This window comes from Lactuca serriola, chromosome 5 (genome assembly GCF_051521515.1).
Source record: "Lactuca serriola cultivar US96UC23 chromosome 5, Lser_US96UC23_V15, whole genome shotgun sequence".
Classification (NCBI taxonomy): domain Eukaryota; kingdom Viridiplantae; phylum Streptophyta; class Magnoliopsida; order Asterales; family Asteraceae; genus Lactuca; species Lactuca serriola.
The window spans coordinates 164,631,630-164,652,940 of NC_136412.1; positions in this window are offsets into that span (position 1 = coordinate 164,631,630).

Consider the following 21,311-nt stretch of genomic DNA (forward strand, 5'->3'; position numbering starts at 1 on the left):
AGATGATAGCCAACAAGTACATGTAAACATACAGATCTACAGATCATTACCACATAGCAACATCCTATATACCAGGATACAGATCTAACAGATCACTACAACATAGCAACATCCTATATACCAGGATACAGATCTAACAGATCACTATAACATAGCAACATACTAAATACCAACAATCCAAGAAATGCATACCATATATATATATATATACTTAGAGGTGATATAGACACCCAGACAGATGATCCTACTCTAGAGCCACAACCAAATAAGGAACATGCAAGAAAGCCTAGATCAAGAGTCCTTAATTTATCCTACATGAATATATACAATCCCTATGTCACCCCTCTAGTAAATATAAACAAAACTAGTGGGCCGATATTGGTGCCTTTGAACCACGGGTACAGTAAGGCGAAACTCACCTGAATCGAAGAACCTTGAAACACTACAATATGCTCCCTTCTACACTACTTGCTACCATGAATTCATTAACACCAGAACCAGATAAAATCTTAATAAATAGCCCAAAATCCTCAAGTTTGACCCAAGGTAAAACTTGGTCAAAAAGTCAACAATCAAAGAAAGTCAACAAAGTCAAAGTACAAGGCAGTTGAGTACGCCCAGCGTACTCACGTATGCCCAACGTATGCAGCCTGATCCCACTCCTTCATTAAGAACATAATCCCTTAAGGACTTTTCACTCAAAATCAGATCTAGCCTCAAAACATTGTCTTAAGTCATAGAGTTTCCGTCTTTATGACTTTCCATGGCTAGGGAAGCTCCAAAAGCTAAAACCCTAACTTTTTAATCCATTAAGACATCACAACTCTTGCATAAGAAGGGATCAAATGATCAATATCATATTTTTATGGTTCCTAATAGCTTCTTAATGGATAAAGTTTCAAACTTTATTCATTAGAATGGTCCCAACAAACTAGATCTAGTCGTTAAGTCTCAAAGGGACCAAAAGTGCATCTTTTTCAACTTAATCCATTAAGTCTGAGTTTCCAACCTTCAGATCTGAATCAATATGATGTTTAGATGGAAAAAGTTTCCAACTTTATCCATAACAAGGTAACAAACTTTTAAGATCTAAAATTTATGCACTAAAGTGACCAAAAGTTCATAATATCCAAAACTAGCTAGATCTAACAAATGCATCATCAAGATTCAAGCTTTATACCTCCAAAAGAAAGATCAAGGTGAACAAGGTTTGGATCTACAAGCTTCAATGCAACCAACAATTCTTAATTGAGTTCCGTCTTCTCCAAGGTGCACCAAGAACACTCCAAAGCACTTAAAAACACCTTATTTTTGCTCACAAGGCTCAAACTAAGGTTAGGGTTTCAGGGTGAGAATGGAATGGGTTTGGGGAAGTTAAGGAGCTTAAATAGGGCTCAAACCACAAAAATAGGGTTTGGGCACTGATTGTGCGTACCGAGTATACTCAATTTATGCCTAGCGTACTTAGTACGTCTATCGTACTCAATTTATGCCCAACATACTAGACTAAGCCCAAAACCTTCCTAACTTGAAACAGTCATAATTTCTTCATTTTAACTCCGATTTTGACGATCTTTATATCTACATAAAGGTATTGAGGAGCTCTACAATATTATCTAAATATCTTAGACTAAAAACTTCTCTAACAAAAATACATATTTCATGCAAGAACCCGACCTATGACTTTTCTGTTCTACCCTTCAACCCAAAACACAATTCAAAGGTTTAGATCTCATAACCATCATTGTATCCTTCCAAAAGGTCTAAACATTACCTCCTTAAGGCCCAAAGCATTTACACAATCGATTTCTGGCCCATGGCCCTGAAATAAGAAATGACGGAAAATAGGATGTTACAGTATGTCATCGAAACATATACTCTCTTTGACTAATATGTATAAATCTTGGAAATATATATAGACGAGAATTTAAACACCAAAATTTCTAACAAATGGTATAACATATATCAATTCATCATTTCATTTCTGTCATGAACCACCAAAAATAGTTGATAAACGGTCGTTGGAAGTTACAATTGTAGTTTTATTTACATAGAAGTTTTTGATAAAAGTAGTTGTTAGATTTTAAAGGTGTAAAATTACATATAATCAAAAGCTAAAAACTCTAAAAAGCTACTTGAAGTAATTTTTGGATTATGAGATTTTTCGGCGGTCCTTTAGATTCATAGAGCTAAAAAATGAAAATGAACATAAAACTTAATTAATCAAATTGGAAAAATAGAACTAATCACTGTAATAAAAAAAATTCATCCCGAGATTGAACTCGACTAGAATTTGGAAGTATTTGGAATAAAAAATGTGAGACATTTGGTAGGGATGTTAACGGGGGCAAATGAGATGAAGAATGCATCCCCTGCTCCCACCCCAGAATTTCCGCATTCATCCGCCCCCGAAATTTCCTGCCTCCCCACCCCCACCCCGCCCCTAAATTCATGGGTTGCCCTCGCCCCCGCCTCCGTTTTCCTGTCCCCGATTGATTTTGGGATATTTTTTATTTGGCTAAAAGAAGTTGTTTTATAGGTTTAAAGAAGTTATTTTTTAAGGTTAAAAGTAGTTATCTATAACATAATTTTACATGTTAAAAACAAAAAGGTTATCACATCTCAAAAACATTATACTAACAACTTAAAAGCATAATTTATTGTTGACTTTTGGAATCTCAAAATCATTGTTATTAATTTATATATATATATATATATATATATATATATATATATATATATATATATATATATATATATATATATGTAAACATATAATATATTAACGGGCCCCTATGGGGGTTCGGGACGGACTGCCTACCTCCGTCCCCGTCCCCGAAATTAAAAAGGGGATTAACGTTGCCTCTGCCTCCGCCCCCATCCCCATTTTTTTTAACAAATATCCCCCATATGGGGTTGGGGGCCCCATGGGTTCGGGGTCCCACAAGACTTTTTGACATCCCTAACATTTGACATTGGATTTAAATGGTGTGAGTTGATTTTGAGAATTGAGATTGAAAATGTGTTTGTGAAGGTTGAGGCGTGGGAGATACAACCAATGCAATTATCATAGTTTGAATTGTTCCATTTATAAACCAATTTCTTATTCATTTGTAACCGATTTTTATATGTATGAAAAAGGTTGACTATGAGAATAATGCAACATATAAAATACAACAATTCAGAATAATCGAGACCCTTAATAAAAAGATTTTTCTTATGTGAAAATAATTGCAATTGCCTTTATTAAGGGTTTCCGTAAAATACCTAAAAAATAGAAAACCAACAAAATAGCTACAATTTCTATAAGTCATATCCGCAAAAATCAACGTAGGAAGTATGTTTTTATGCGAAAATAACAATCCCTTATAAAAATTCATATTTTTTAAGCTTCAAAGAAAGGTACTCTAAGTAGTATAGTCAATGAAATATATAAAAAATAAGCCAACTTTGAACTTTCAATCAACCTGTGGGCTAATTCCTTGGCGCTGTCAAAGGTTGCAGGGTGTGATGATAGAACATTACCTCGATACGGGGGCACTAAACCCCATATGTATCGTTCAATTTTCTTGCTTTCAGAAGGGATCATGTTAGGGCACATAGCTACCAGGTCGCAGAACCTGGCCATATAAGTCACTACGTCTGTCCCCTTCATCTTGAGGTTCCAGAGTTCCTCCTTGAGCTTCTGAACCTCACCTCTAGGGCAATACTCCCTTCTCATTAGGTCCTTTAGTGTGTCCCAGCCCATGGCGTTGGCTGTTACTAAAGAGAGTGAATTGACATGGCCATTCCACCATGTCAGGGCCTGTTTAGTGAAAGTGGCAGCAGCGAACTTTATTTTGCTTTCTTCGGGGCATGAGCACATTTCGAAGACGGGTTCAGTTCTTTCTATCCATTGGGACAAAGCAAGGATCCCTCCGGTCCCATTTAAAAATGTCGATTTGCAGTTCATGAAATCCTTATAGGTACACCCTTGTGCACGTGGATGGATTTCACCATGTCTGGAGTTGGTGCCCATTCCGGCTCCACTAGCATCGCCATAATTCATTTGGGCCATGGCTGCTGTCACAGCTGCAGTCACAGCTGTCTGAAATAGCACTTGATCGAACTGCGGAGGAGGAGGTGGTGGAGGTGGAGTTTGAGTCGCAGGTCTGCCTCTGTTCGGGCGCTTGCAGGGAGGCATCTTTTACTGAAAGTTTTTGGAGATGATGACAATAGTAAGAATCAATTGCATATATGATGAGAGCATTTCATGGACTAAATCGACATAGTCCAACTATCAGATAGAGTCATAGTAACAGAGTAGGTAACTGCCAATATTACTGGTATTAATGATGTAATATGAGTTCGGGAAAAGTGACCTAACAGTAGGTCTTACATCAAATCATAAAGGAAAATGTTGGCAACCTAGGAGTCTAGGTAAAGTACTTTCAGAGTTAGAAATGTTTACAGACAAGTGCTCTATCGAGCATAGAAAAGAAAAGACTATTCCTTAAATAAAATAGGAAGATAAGTGGACATCTTTTACTGGCGATGGGTATCCATGGGGCGAACCCTCAGATCAGCCAGTTGGCACACAACTTTTTGAAGATGTCGTTCCTGTGCTCTCTGACGCACCCGGAGTTCCCTGACTTCGGCTCGGGATGCAGCTAGCTGCTGCTGCAGAGCCTCATTGGTCCTCCTAGTCATATCCATAGCTTCTTCCAGTTGGAGGATACGGACAATGTTAAGGTTAGAGTTGGCATCAACCTCCACAACTCTTCCAACGGTTGCTTGACCTTGCTCGATGTTCCTGGCAATCCATCGGACCATGATGGGCAAGACTCGGTCCGATGAACCTCCCTCTCTTATGTTGTAGAAGCTTCGGTTTCCGTTGAAAGGTAAAGGTTGACCCTGTTCATTGCTCCATCGGTTCAAGGTTATTTCCCACATGGGAGTGGGACCTTGAAATGCTAGACGGGGGTTAGGGTTTGGAGCTACTGGGAGCAGGTTGCTGACTTCTGGTTCGGAGTTGGAGCTCTCCGGAAAGCCTTCTGCGCGGTGATCATCCAAAGGGATCGGGTGATCATCTTCTGACTCTTCCTCGAGCCATCCTCCAATGCCTTGGTTTGGATAGTACGGATCGCTGGGATGGTTGAAGCCAGCCATGCTAACTACACGAGAATGGGGAAATGAAGGTTAATAGACGTGCTAATCTAAGATACTTATAAGATGATCGTTATTAGCTGACCCAATACTTGCATAGTGCATACCAATTACATGTAACCGAAGCAGGATAAACCTTTGAATAAGTGACCTTAACTCTATATCCACAATCAAACAAGAACAGGAAATGAAGAAAAGGTCACAGATTCTAAGTCTATAGCGCCTTAGTCACATGTAACTGTGGTGTATCCACTTAGCAACTATTGCCCTACTAATAACGACCCTTTTAGTTATCACATATGTAGTTAATAGAATGCAGAATACTCCTATAGTATTCTTGTTCTCACGTTCTTGTGGTAGTGTAGGTAAGTTTTTAGACTTGTTGCAACATCACAATCACTCTTAGGCACATGCTAGTCATTCCTAGGGAAATGCAGTTGATCAGGCTACATCCACCCAGATGTGACTATATGTCTCTAAACCCAATTGTGCTGTTCAACAGTCTTAATACTTTTGTTCTGCTCTAGTATGATACTGATCCTTTGTATTAATGGATGTGTATATATATACTTAGTTAAATATTTTAGTATTTAAGAGTATATATTCTTGGTCAGAGTGTTTTAGTCCCGAAGTGTTTATAGTTTGTATATCTTTTATGGGTTGATATACTTGATTCACTATAAACAATGCTCTGATACCAATCTGTCACACCCCAAAACCTATAACGGCGGAATACGTTCTGGGGTGGAGGACGTCATTTACAGTATCATAACAATGCATAATAGTAAAAACAAGCAACAACATCCACTTCATTAATATAGTAATTTTAATACAAGCGTGTTCTGTACAGTTTGTAGACACCAAAAAGTATAATAAAAAATAAAGAGGAGTCTTGTATGTGCTCTATCTTCTCAAAAGCTGCACCAGTATCTGTCTATTTTTGACCTGAGAATACAAGTTATTTTGAAAACGAGTATTGGCATAAAGCTGGTGAGTTCATAAGAATTTAGTGTCATTGCTTGTATAAAAGTGTTTAAAATCGTGTAACATGAAAGTTGTTATCAAGTTTGAAAATAGTGTGAATCTCTAGAAAATCCTATATTTTCTAATAAATGTAGTCTTCTGCCAAGACTTGGTTACTTGTAGGTTTGATCCTTTGAGTATGTAAAAGTTTTCCCAATTAGAATCTTAATTATTATAAAAATATAGTTTGGACTTCGTTTGAACAAAATAAATGGGAAAATAATGTATTATTCCAGCAGTGTTACTGCCGACTGGATGGTAACTAACCGCAGACTCTAGGTAACTATATGTATTTAATACACTTAGGGGAGTCTACTTTACCTTTAATTCATAATTTGTTAATTTAGGGTTCCGAATGTGAATCTGTATGTAACCAGGCGGATAGGCGATTGAATGTATCATGACCCTCCAGGTCATACGTAGTGTGGTAGCATGTTATCATCCCTGGGCCTAGTCGGCTCGGACTGTAGCTAGCAGTCGGGATGTGTGAGTGTCCGCACTGTATAGATCTATACACGTAGAGCCCGTTCTCCCTACATGAGACTAAGGTTACACGGTGAAGGCGCAGTAAAGTGCCGTATGGAGAAATAGTGTATCACATTCTATTTTAGTATGTTCTCTTGTATTAGTGTATAGTGTGCTTTTCGGTACAATGTATTTAATGTTCTTTTGTATAGTATATAGTATTCTTCTTGTGTATTACTTAACATGTAGAGACTCATAATAGTACCAACCATCGTAAGTATCATAGTAATGGTAGTGAGAAGTGGTAAACCTTAACTATACCTATTATAGTTAACTGGTATATTGCAGTCATTCTTGGATACTCATAAGTATTGAACTGAGTGAGAATATTCATATCCAACACAAATACATACAATATATAACTAAGAATTCAACGACAGTCGGACAGATAACAATATACCCTAAGACCCCAATCAAACAAGAACATGAAATAAGGCGAACTATCAGTCCTAAGTCCTTCAAGTCTTACTTATATAAATATATTGGTGTGGATATATTTTAAAAACATAAGAAGTTTAAAAGGGTTTGAAAATAGTTTTTATAACAAATTAATATGAAAATAGGTTTGATAAACATTGAAAGCAGTTTTGATGGGAAAGCGGTTAAAAGTATAGAAATCCTTTTTGATTGTAAGTTACAAATCACATGTGATTGATACTATAAATTGTTGGATTCAACTTGTATTCCCCCCCCCCCCCCCCTAAAATCATTTAAAAACATTTGAAAGGTTAATTAAGGGGTATGAACTCACCTGCAGTGAATGGAGTGGATGGAATGCCGGGTAGGATGCTAGGTGTCAAATGAGGACTTGAACACGCCCACGGAACCTATGTAACATGTAGTGACACATGATGGTGTCTAATTAGTCATTTTATCACCAATTTAGCAAGTAAAGACCCTTTAGTGCATGAAAATACTTTGCTACAAGTGCAAGGAGTGCTAAGGGTTGTTTCAAAGAGTGTATGGCCTCACTATGGAGTTTACACTTCAAGTGACCACCCTAACATGAGTTTGCGGTTGAGAGACCACTTCCCCCATGAGTTTACGGCCTTAAAATCATGGGAATAGTGAGTTTGTGTGTGTGTGTAAAGTTCCCTTGTATCACTAGGAAGGGTTCTAAGGTCAAAACAAAGGTCTTGAGAAGTGATTCGGGTTCAAAAGGGTACTCCCTTGGAGTTTGCGGTCCTTGGACCACTCCTTGGGAGTTTATGGTCGTAAACACTAGGGTTTACGGCTGTAAACCCTTGGGCACAACATTTCCTTTGTATTTTGTGGTTCTAGGCTCATTCGTACAAGTTTCTAGTCCATTAAACATGCTAAGGAAAGAGTTAGGGACACTAAAACACCCTTTATGGTGTTTACGGTTCATGAATGCTCATGGACCGTAAACTCATGTTTACTCCCCTAAAGGCACGATTTTGGGTTTCTAGTTTCATGCATGCAAGTTTCCAAGTCAAAGATGAGAATTAGAAGGGTTTTGGAGGGATTTTGGGGCTTCAAAACCCCCTTATGGGAGTTCACGGTTTTGGGAGATGTTCCCCAACCGTAAACTCGAGTTTTTAAGGTATTTGGGTGATTAAATCCCAAATTTGCGTGGATACAAAGCTAAACAACAAGCTAGGAAGGATTACTTACGGTTTTGGAGCTTAAACGAGGTGTTTTTTTGGCCAAACCCACTTGTAGAGTGAGAGAGAGAGAGAGTAGAGAGAGAAAGCTTCTAGGAGTGAGAAAATGTTCAAGTGAAAGCCACTCAACCCTTATATAGGTCTTGAGTTGGCGGCCAGGTGGGGATCCACCCCATACCGACGTTAAACGGAGTTTAGAATTTTACCCGATTAAATGATCGTAACTCGGCTTAGTCATAAACTAAAATTTTTCCAAATAACTTCGAGGGTGTTACACGTGTTTTTATTTATTTCATTTCGACACTTATAAAAATAAAATAAAACATTTATTGATTTGCCTAACCCAAATGTTAACGAAAATAATAATAAAAATTATTTTATTAGCGGAAATGGGTTATAGTGACGGAATAAATTTCAGGTTGTCACAAAATGGTACACCATTTCAGTTCGGTATGTAGCTCAATACACGACATAAGTTAACTTATAGTTTATAAAGTAGTAAATCTTTGGCATGTTAAACAATCTCATCGCTGTTATCGTGTGCCTACACGGTACATCATATTTTTGCCTTTTTGCCATTTCCTACATCTACAAACCCTCTGATCGAGATGTACCATGCAGTTTTCTTTGGAATTGTAACTTCATAGTTGTTGTTATAGACATGTCTTTCCTGCTAGGCTTGACACTTGTAGATCCTCCTAAGAAGCTTGATTACAACATAAGGTGTGAGATCGCCATACTACCTAATTTGAAGTGATTCATAAACACTTGTTACATCCCCTCATGGACAACCTCAATTACAATCGTTACTAGTAAACCAAGTATACCCATTGATAACCTTAGCACGACATGAGGAATATCAACTGATAAAACATTGAAATGGGCTCTAACCAAGTTAGTACCACCCATATGGTTTTAAATGTATACATTACAAAAGCATTTTACCACATACACTAAGGTTATGAAACATAATTCAAATCAATCCATGGCCTTTGTGTGTGCCTGCTAACAACAATCGACCATTCAGTTTCAACAATATCTTCTTTTTTCCTGATTTGTTTAAATAAACTTCATTTGTTGGCTCATAAACTTCCATAAAATCATCATCACGACCTTCACTATGAGAGGTACCATCATTATTATCATAATTACATGTAGCATTATTAGCATCACCAAAGTTTTGAGAATGTACTAGTCTGACATAATGAATTTGTCTTTCTTTTTACATATGGCTTGGAACTACTAACTTTTGACGTGGAAGTATCAACGTTTGATATGGTATAATCGATGTTTGAGATGGTGTTATCGACGTTTGATATGGTGTCATTGGTATTTGATAAGGTACATAATATTTGAGATTGGCATGCTGAATTTTCTAATATATATATATATATATATATATATATATATATATATATATATATATATATATATATATATATATATTGGTTTTCATAAACTACTTGTGCGTTCAATTGGTGGTCCTTATGCAACATATCCAATAAAATTATGAGGATCATTTGGAGAGATATGCATTCTTTTTTAATTATTGCTACCTCTTCTGATGGATTTGTTCTTAACAGAGCTTTTACATATTTTTCTATCCACCCTCTTTCCTTGCTAGATTGATTCCCACTAACAAATCGATTTGCAACATTGTATTAAACATGTCTCCACTAAATGATTATCCACCAGATACAAATATACAAGAGTTGAAACTAGCTGAATAATCTTTTTTTACACTTTACATCACCCTCATAAGCTATCTATATAACACACTTCAATTTGGGGTGTCAGAAAAACGCATTGATATTAGGTATGTCATCGAAACATATCCTCTCTTTGACTAATTTGTGTAAATATTGGAAATTTATATATACAAGAATTTCAACACCAAAATTTCTAGCAAATTGTCCAACATATATTAATAATTTATCATTTTCTGACTGTCATGATCACCAACATATACAACAATAAAATACTTATCTTGAATGTTTGAACTCAGGTTATCTTAACAAGAGCATAAATGGTAAGTTGGAGAAAATTGCTAGTGAAATCAAACAAAAAACATATTGAATATTTTGCTCCACAAATCAGAAAATTAATTATGTAATTTTTTTTACAAAACAATCTCTTATAAGCTAACATGCTCTACATTGTATGAATTCTGATTTTCATAGTCAACGCACCAAGACAATACACGTTTTTTTTTCATAAAATACAGTATTTTGACATATATTCGCAGACGACACCATTTTTAGTAGATGATAAAACAACATTTTGATTAAAAAAATCACTAGCCACGTCAACTTTTGCGTATGTAATCTACGAAAATTATGGCTATTTTGATCATTTTCTTTTTTTTTATTCGAAATATATGTGTTTTGAATTAAAATATTTTTAAGAAGATATTCTACAAAAAATAATTTTAAATGGCGTGTTTGACAAAAGTCGTTAATTAACGGCCACTGGAAGTTACAATTGTAGTTTTATTTATGTAGTAGTGTTCAAAAAAAATAACTATTAGATTTTAAAGGTGTAAAATTACATAAAATTAAAAACTAAAAACTCTAAAAAGCTATTTGAAGTAATTTTTGGATTATAAGATTTTGTTGGCGGTCTTTAGATTCATAGAGATGCAAAATGAGAATGAACATAAAACTTAACGAATCAAAATGGAAAAAATAGGACTAATCAATATAATAAAAAAAATAGGAAGTCATATCACATTTAAGCTTTTATTTTTTTAATCACAAAATAAATGCATATTTCTTCAAATGGTTCTGCTTTAGTGCTCCCCACCACAAATGTTTTTAAAAACCCACCACAAATGTTTTTAAAAAGAATTAGCAGTTTTTTTAATTATATGGGAAAACTCAAAGTAATATTAACATACTTTACTCCTTTGACCAATGTAGGAAATTTAATTTATTTTTTATCCACAATATCAATGTACTTTCATTTCCTTACCTGTAATAAGAACGTACTTGTTTAACTATTATTTTTAAACAAAAAACTAACCTGCACATAAAAACCACCTATGTCTCCTAGTAAGATTTGAATTCATGACCCCTTTTTCTTTCATTCACTATGATTGGCTTCAACTGGTAGACATTTATCCTTCAACACTACAACTCTGTTCAACAACAAACCTCCCAAATCACCTTGCTTTAAACATACAACATTGACTATACATCTTTGTTCTTATCCTGTAATGTCCTGTTTTTTGTTATTATTTCCAAAGGGGTTCAACAAATAAAGATGGTGATTATGCGATTAAAAAGATAAGTGAAATAAATAATGAATTAAAAGAGTAAATAAATGTTAAAGATATTAGTTTATGTGAATTAATAATTCAAAGAGAGTGAAATAAAAGGTAAATGAATAAAAAAGAAAGTATTTAATAAAATTTAATATTTAATAATAATAATAATAATAATAATAATAGTAGTAGTAGCAACAACAACAACAACATTAGTTCAAGGGTTTAAATTGTAATTTTCAGAATTCATTTTTGTATAGACATTCAAAATTAGGGTAGGGCCCATATGCATGCCAAACCCACGGGACCAAATGTGTCAAAACCAAAATTTTAGTTGTCTTGTTCCTTATGGCAGCGTCGGACGATGCAACATTGTTGTTTACCACAAATAGGCCAACACTTCGCGGTGTTCTTCGAAAGATTACGATCCTAATGACCAAATTACTTATCCTTTGACCTTATAAAACGAACCATTCTTCATATGGTGCTGGAATCCGATCTAAAACGAGAGTAAAGGGTGCAACCAGAGTTAAGGTTTTCGGTTTTTTTTTGATATTTTAAGTTTTTTACACAATTAAAGCCACCCCAAGGTATGTATTGACCCCCATTTGACCCTAACATGTTTCTCCTCTCTTCCCTGACACGGTGGAGGTCGGAGAAGCCTCCAACGACCCTTAAACCGGCGGAAATCGCTACTTTGCGGGATTTCACCTTTAAGTTTGTCTCAGTCAGTTCTTGGACCTTATAGCTCTTGTTTAAGTTGTCTCTTCGTTCATTTATCATCTAAGAACAAGATCGTGCTACTAGAAAACATAATATCACCTCAAAATGCTTTGAAATCTCATTGTGAACTCATATTTTGGGATTTTTGTTAATGGGTAAGTTTGATTGTTTTTTTAGGTTATGGATATGTTCTAGGCTTGGTTGAAGGTTTCTAGGACTAATGATTGGCTCCCATAACTCATTTGGTATTGTGTGAATGCCTAGAACCAAGAAACAACATTTCCTTTTTACTTGATTTTTTCCTAAAAACTCTCAAACTGAAGATCTTCACTTTGTGAATGATCTTGGTCCATGAAATCTGATTTTAGCTAAGCTTCAATGTTAAAAACATAACCCACATTATGTATTACAAGTTTGGTTGGGTGCGAGCGTGTGTAAACCTAAGAATATGTTTGGAATCATTCATAACCCACTATGATCCAGTAGTAACATGAGGAGGGAGTATAACTCTTTTCACGAACAGCCGGAGCACATCAAGGATGATTATTCCTAATAACCAAAAGGATGGTATGAAACTCAACACCTATCGGGGGGCCCAAATTTTTTTGTTGTGATGGTTTGTTTTATTCTATTGATGTTCAAGATCGGTAGTGTAATTTGACCGACTCTGATCATATAGTTGTTGGATCTACATGCTCAAGAATCATTTTAGAATGATGTTTGCTAATAGCGTATGATCCTATAGGATAACACCCACATCAGGTATTAGTAAACCCTGAATTAAAGGTTATATGTATGTTTAGTGTGTGTAAACCTAAGAATATGTTTGGAATCATTCATACCCTAATGTATGTGTAAGAAGATGTATAAAGTGTTTGGTTTAATGCTTATACAATTGTATAAGAGATGGTGTGTATACAACATGATAATACAAGAAGTATCTGAAGTAATAGTGTGAATAAATTACAATATGTGTATTATTTGGGAATAATATAAATAGAGTTATTGGTATAGGGTGTAGGTGTTCATGGAGCTGGACAATCCATCTTAGCCTCTCGGAGGGAAGTTCTAGTTGTGAATAGTGAACATAATGCTAGTATATGTATATGTTTAGTTATATGTGATAGAATGTAAGTAATTTGTGATTATTTACTTGATGTTTATATGTATTATATGTATTACATATGATCTATATAATGGGTGAGTGTTGTGATTACTCACTAAGCCTTAGGCTTACAGTTGCTGCTTTATGTTTTTAGTTGCAAGTCATTCAAGTCGAATGGAAAAGATCTGGCATGATTGGGATATTTGGACATTCTCGGAGGGGCATGACATCTAGTTTATCCAATCTATGTTACCATATGGTTTCCAAAACAAGACTTGGCTTCCGTATTTTTATTATGATTATGTTGATGTAACGTGAAAAGATGATTTTATGATTTATTAATGATTATTAATATAACATTTGGGTAAAACCTATACTATTTCTTTTTAAAATTAGGTTTGATTTTTAAGATGTTACAAGTTGGTATCAAAGCAACGATTTGAGAGAATTAAACATACTCCCTAATGTCTTTAGACTCAAACCACAACAGATCTTCAAAAATAATTGTTTTTATAAATTAAACTAAGTAATGGGACAAGTTTTGAAAAAGATAAGGTTTGAAAGAAATGCCTAATGCCTTGAAGAAAAAAATACAGATCATCCAATTATCCAAGCTTCACAAGTAGTTAGTTATGATTATGAAAAGAATATAATGATTTATGTAACGAAGCTGACATACATAATTTATGTGATAAATATATGCTATCAATATGTGCTTATATGAGAGGATCCTAATTAGTTCCACCTAGGCAACTTGTAGTTTTCCTGCCATGATTTTGCATGCTAGTAGAGAGACTAAGGAGCTTAGCAAAGATAGTGTGCTAGAACTGCTTGTTAGATTGACTGCTTGATTGTTGGTTTGATTTAAATCTATATAGGTCATAATTCACTATTAAAAGAATGTGTGTAACCACCCAAAAATCACGACTAAAAATTTCGTTAAAACATTACTAAATCATATTTATAAAAACTGTACCATAAGTCATAACATAACTTTCGAGTATTAATTCAAAACATATTATCATTATCAGAGTCAAACATTCCCAGATTAACCGACTATGGTGTGTGCACTGCAATCTTCCCGAGCTCCTCTTTTAAAAATTGAGTACCTGAAACCAAAACTGAAAACCGTAAGCACGAAGCTTAGTGAGCTCCCCCAATCTACCACATACCATGCAATAACATATAAAGCACATATTGGGCCCTTCCCACTGCATCGGACCGAAGTCCGGGCTAACTGGGGCCTTGCCCCCTCCATCGAACCGAAGTCCGAAGCTGACTGACTGGGACCTTGTCCCCTACATCGGATCGAAGTCCGAAGCTGACTGACTGGGACCTTGTCCCCTACATCGGACCGAAGTCCGAAGCTGACTAACTGGGACCTTGTCCCCTACATCGGATCGAAGTCCGAAGCTGACTGATTGGGACCTTGTCCCCTACATCGGACCAAAGTCCGAAGCTGACTGACTGGGACCTTGTCCCCTACATCGGACCAAAGTCCGAAGCTGACTGACTGAACACATCATAGCATAACATATCAACTAGCATAAACACATAAATCCTGTCTGAGCCACGGAGGCGTCAAACATAGTAACTACTGCATTGGACCGAAGTCCAGAAACTACTGCTAACTGAACGGGCCGACATTGTGGCCTTAGACCCGTTCCTACTGGAAGGAAACTCACCTGAACTGCTGAGCTCTACCGATAATCCTCTGGCTGCTAATCGACAATCCCCTGAGCCGCTGCTCCTCCAGCTCTCCGAGCTACCAATATCAATATGACACTTCGCCTGACAGTCCTCTAAAAGTCAACTAAGTCAACTCTGGTCAAAGTCAAAATCCTGGTCAAAGTCAACCTTCCAGGTCAACCCTACTCGCCAAGGCCACCTACTGACTCGTCGAGTTCATAAGCTCAGGGTCCTTCTATTCGCGACTCGACTTGCCGAGTCAGTCCATGACTCGCCGAGTCCAACGATTACCGAGTCCTGACCTGTCCAACTCGCTGAGTCTCCACCCGACTCACTGATTCGAGTCTTAACTCGAAGGGTTTGGGACTACGCGGCCTGACTCACCGAGTCTAAGAACAGACTCGCCGAGCACAAGGCAATCTTCAACCAACTCGTCGAGTTGTTTTTCCAACTCGTCGAGTTCATGCCTAACTTCATCCGACTCGACGAGCTGTTCATCCCACTCGTCGAGTTCCTCCTTATCTTCAAGATACTCGCCGAGTCCACTCGAAGGACTCGCCGAGTTTATTCAGTCCTTAATCCATGTAGCGGCTTTTCGAGCCAAACAGGGCTTCCAACTCATAGATCCATACTTTTAAGGCCTATCCCCCACGTAAAGCGGCAAACTTTACGTGTAGAACAAGAGATCTAGGCTCAAAACACATTCAAACTAGGGTTTATGGCAAACATACTTCTTCAACATACCAAGGGCTGATACTTTAGGGGATTCTAGACCAAAACAAGCATGGATCTGAGGTAGCAACCTCAGATCTGGACCTCTAACTCAAAATGGTTACTTATCATGCCAAAAATGTCCAAAACTCACTCATAAGAATAGATCTAGGTGCAAAAAGGAATCCAAGCAACAGCTTATTACCTCCAATTGGTCTGAAATGTCTTCTCAATCCTGAATCTACAGTCCCTTCTTACACCTCCAAGGCCTTTCTTCCTTCTCCAAGATTTAGTGCACTCTTCAAGGCAAGATCTAGCTCAAAACGGATATGGTGGCTAGGGTTTGGCGTTCTGGGGTAGAGAGGAAGTAAAGGAACCCTAGGGAGGAGAATGAGACGTTTAAATAGGCTCCAAGTCCGGATTTAGGGTTTTCCTTTCTCAGGCCTGACTCGCCGAGTCACCTTGGCCGACTCGTCGAGTTGGTCGCTTACACCTCAACCCGGATCCCGCTCGGACTCGCCGAGTCCCTCCTTGGACTCGCCGAGTCTCCCCTTAAAATTTGGGGTTTTCTTTCCTTTCTTGGCTTTCCAAACTTTGGGTGTTACAATGTGTAAGGATTACATTCTCATAGAATTAAATAGTCTTAAATTTCTTTGTTTGTCCCTATTGCGCAACTCTTGTTTGAGTCCAACCGTTGTAGTGCAAGATCTCTCATTTGAATGATTGCTTAATTGTAGATGCATGTAGTTAGTATTTGTAAGATAATTAATTGATATTGATAGAAGTTTCTTCCATGTGGTGGGATAGCAGGATGTGGTGGAATATATGGTTATAAGAATCCTAGAATGATAGTCTAGGAAGATTAGTGGTGTGTATTGTCTGAGCTCGTGTATATGTGATTAGAACGCTAAGTATTGATAATGAGTAGTGAATTAGAAACCTTAAGACAATTCTTGGGACGAGTACGGATAGGTGCACAAAGTAGTATGGGCCTATATCACACCCCGCTAAAGCGGAAACGCAAGATATGACAGCGATAACGGTTTCATTGCAAAAGATAAAGATACATCACCATAGCAGTATTTAAAAGTTTACAACCCATAGCTTAAAAAGAAACAAAGTACAAGTTTTCCAAAATAACATTGTTCATAATATAACTTCATAATAGCTTCAACACGATGCAACATGCTCTATGATGATGAATCTTTATATCCACTTACTAATAATTTCCTGAAAAAGCATGTAAAACGAGCGTCAACTATGAAAATAGTTGGTGAGTTCACAACTTTATAAAATCGAGCTTGAAAAAAGGATTTTCGTAAATACAAGTACATTGCTTTAATGAGAAACAAGGTTGATTGCTATAATTGATAAACGAGTTCATTGCCATAATAAATAACAAGTTTATTGCTATAATGAGAAACAAAGTTTCATTGCTAAAATAAGTATTCAAGTTTCATTGCTAAAATAAGTATTCAAGTTTCATTGCTAAAATAAGTATACAAGTGTCGTTGCTAACATGGGAATACAAGTTTCGTATGTACATAAAGAATAGTATGTGCATCAAGTTTCCATTCATGAGTTCACAACCCAAGCCTAATGACCGAATCGTGCCCTATTGACTACTATGTGTATCGCAAACATAGTGTATAACATGGTAAAATGCACTCAAGCGAATCGTGCGAGTGTGGAGTTGTCTACCTCGTGATAGCGCTATCCATAATAACCATAGGCTCAAAAGAGTTAATGAGTTGTGTCTAGAGATTCCAGGGACTTAACCGCGATACAGTCCTCATGAATTAAAGTAACATACACATACATACGAAATATAGCAACCAAGTTTCATACGAGTGAAAATAAATACAACGAACATAAAAATAGTTTACGACATGCTTTTCCACCCCAAAACATTTAAAAAAAATCGAAAATAGGGGAGTGCGTGAATACTCACAATGTTTCGTGTAGGTAAAAGTGGTGCTTCGGAATGCACCAACGTCTTACTACCGGGATCCTACGACATCAAACACACACTAGTGAGTTTCCATGTCGAAATCTAATGCTAATATACTAAACTCTACATATAGCGAAATGTCAATTTATGTTTTAGTATTGGATTTTATATTAATTGGTTACACTTTTTCTGAAATGATGATATTCTACAATTCGTGCGATTAATTACAACTTTGGAATATTAATTTTCCAGATTTAGTAATATAAATTAGAGGTATTTCTACACATTTAAGGTGTTTTATATTCCTAAAAATATAAAATATTATCAAACAGTTTCCAAAAATTGTCAAACCTTGTATTTTCATTGTAAATACAATAGAGGTTTTCCAGAAAAATTTCCTTGAATTTTTGATATGGTTAACTATTTTTCAAATTTTTAAGTCTTTATAACAACATAAATTCACGAAAAACAGCATTCAAAGGATAAAAATTCTCAAACTTTTTATTTAACTGTTATTACACAATACTAAGCTGGGAAAAATATAAAAATGGATTTCCAAGCTGTTTAATTATATTTTATGATTTTTGAGCATTTATTCTAATAAAAATTGAAATAAATAGAAAAAAGTTTCCAAAATTACCCAAACTTTTTTTATTTAACTGTTATTACACATAACTAGGCTGGGAAAAATATAAAAGATATTTTTCAGTGGGTATTTCTATTTTTCCTTGTTTTATTCCTTTAAATAATCATTAATTGAAGAAATAATATTAAACAGTTCAAATAAATTACCAAAAATTTTGTAACATCATTTACAGTATACGTAACCTGGGAAAAAAATACCAAAAGTGGTTTTCATATTGTATAATCCGGTTTTGGGTATTTATGTGCATTTAAGTGTATTTATATCTATTTAACTTTAGAAAATAAGAGAAAAATAGTTTACAGTAGAGAAAAATAATAAACATTTTTATGAAGCCTCCTACTGTACAGAATGATGTTTTGGTAAATTTTCATGAATTTTTGATAATCAGAACTAGTTTTCCTATTTTTAGGCCATTATAATTACCAAAAATTGGGAAAAATAGTAAGGAATGATGAAAAATTTTGAAAATATTTTTCTGAGTCGCCCACCACAGATAAGGGCTGTGAAAATTGTTAGATACAATTTTCACACTCTCTAATGTGATTTTTTGATTTATTATACCCAAACAAAAAGAAAATCGGAAATTATACCAAACAGCAACAAAAATAGATGAAATTTAGTGAGGGGTCATTATTCGCCATAGGGGTTATCCATGAATTTATTACAAATTTATAGACCACTGGAAGTATTTTATGTGATTTATGCTCTTGGTTTCTTGCAATAATTTTAATAAATCAAAGAAATGATAAAAGCTCTTGGTATTTTACAGATTATCACATGCATGTGAGGGCTTTCTAAAGGAAAAATGTTCAAAATTTATTCAGAAGGGAAAATAGGGGTATTGAACCCAACAAGTTAAGAAATGTTGCACATTATAGTGCATGAGATGTAAAGGTGGCTGAAGTTCATGAATTTGAGTAGCACTGAATATGTTAAGTTTCTAAATTATTTTTCCCAGATTTATGGTTGGGTTTAAGGCCACTGATCATGCAAGGCAAAAATGGTGATCACAGAAAAAGAGCTGTTTGCGCAACCATTTTGTAAAAATTGCCAAAAATCCGATATTTAATATTTTACAGTGAGACCAGTTGGGTTTGAAAGTTAACTCGTGGAACTATCCAATACAAAAAGAATATCAGGATTTGGGTAAGTAATGACCGAGTTATGGCCGTTCAAATCTGAACAAAGTAGTCTGACAGATTGCATGTCTTCCCTGTTTGCTTTGAGTGCATTCTTAGGGCATTTTGACAAGAACAACATGCATGCTTCTGTTAAGGTCCGATTTCTAGCACATGCATGGAGTGAATGAGCATCCAAGATGTACTAGAAATGGTTTAAATGCTTTTGTTCATGCAAGAACACAAAAGAAATGGAGAAGAAGATGTAATACTCGGTTTTGAAGTCACATGAACACATGTGCATCTTTTTCACTCCTTGCATGGGTTTGATCCCGGATTTTCACCATCTCAAACACATGCATTGTGTTATTGTGAGAATCTACAAACCACAAGGGAAAAAGTAAGGATTTCTAGCCATGAAAGGGCCTAGAATCCGAAGAGTAGAGAAGAACCATGAAGAAGAGGAAGTAAAATCATGAAACTATGAGGGAGGATTGTGTTGTTTACCTTGGTTTTGATCTTGAGAGAAGCAAGAACACTTCAAGGCCTTCTCAATTTCGAAATTATGGCAGAGAATGGAGGATTTTATGATGTGTAGGAGTGGTCTTGGAAGTGGGAGAGTTTTCTTGAGAAGGAGTGTGAGATGGAGTGAAGAGAGAAGTGGAAGAGTGTAGGGAATGATCTTAATGATTGAGTTTTGGGAAGAGAGAGCATGGGGAGGGGAGAGTGGCCGGATTTTTGAGCATTAAAGCCTCCTCTCTCTCCTAAATTCAAACTTTATAAAATTCCCTCTTAAATTTTATAAAACCCCAAATTTTTATAAAAGTGATTCTTTAAGCAATTTTTGATTTATTTAAAAATCTTGTTTTTATCTAATAAATTATGATTAATGTATAATAATTTAAATTTCTATTTCATTGATATAATCCATAATTTTATTAATAAAAATTTGATATTAGGAAGTTTATAGCCAAATTTTATAAAGTTTTTAAGCTTTAAGATTTATAAATTTGGATTTTTGGCTCTTTAAGGTTTTTGGAATATTGTTTGATATTCACCATCATATTGAAATATAATTAGAATATTTTAATTTATTTTTAGGGTTTTACACCCTTTTTCAATTGTAACAAGTTTGAAGTTTCATTCTAATTATAGTATTGGCATTTCCTATTGTAGTTAAGCAACTTACTAGAATCGTAAGTGTCAAGTATATTAGTCCTAGATCTTAGTTGGATCCTAGTTTATGCAAGATTTTGACCTAATCTATACTACTAGGCCATGGCATGTTGTGCATGAATGGTTTTTATAAAGATGCATGAGTCCGAGAATGACCTGAATTGACAGTTGTCACAGCCTATACTACCCAAAACAAGATCCTTACAAGGATTAAGAAGAGTCAAAGAGAGGAACTAGTAGATGATAGATATTTGGGTATGGAACTATGATTTGTTCATATCATGTTTTCATCCATACTGATCTTTTGGCTATGGTTAGCTTGGATAGGAATGATTGTTTTATTGGTTTAGAGCTAAGTAACCTTAATGGGTTGGGTTAGAATGGAGAAGACACACACAAGTTATTTGAGTAAGAGAACGTGTGGGCCTAGTTCAAGATGCATCCGGAGAAACTCCAAAGTCTCCTCATCATGCTCCAACTCCTCCAGCTTCGGACGATGAAATTTCCGAAGAGGTCCTGCTAACAACGGATGCTGCACACGTTGCTGATACTAACATGTTTTCCTCAGCTCAACTTCATCTCAAGCCATCCACAACAAAGCCAACATTTGAC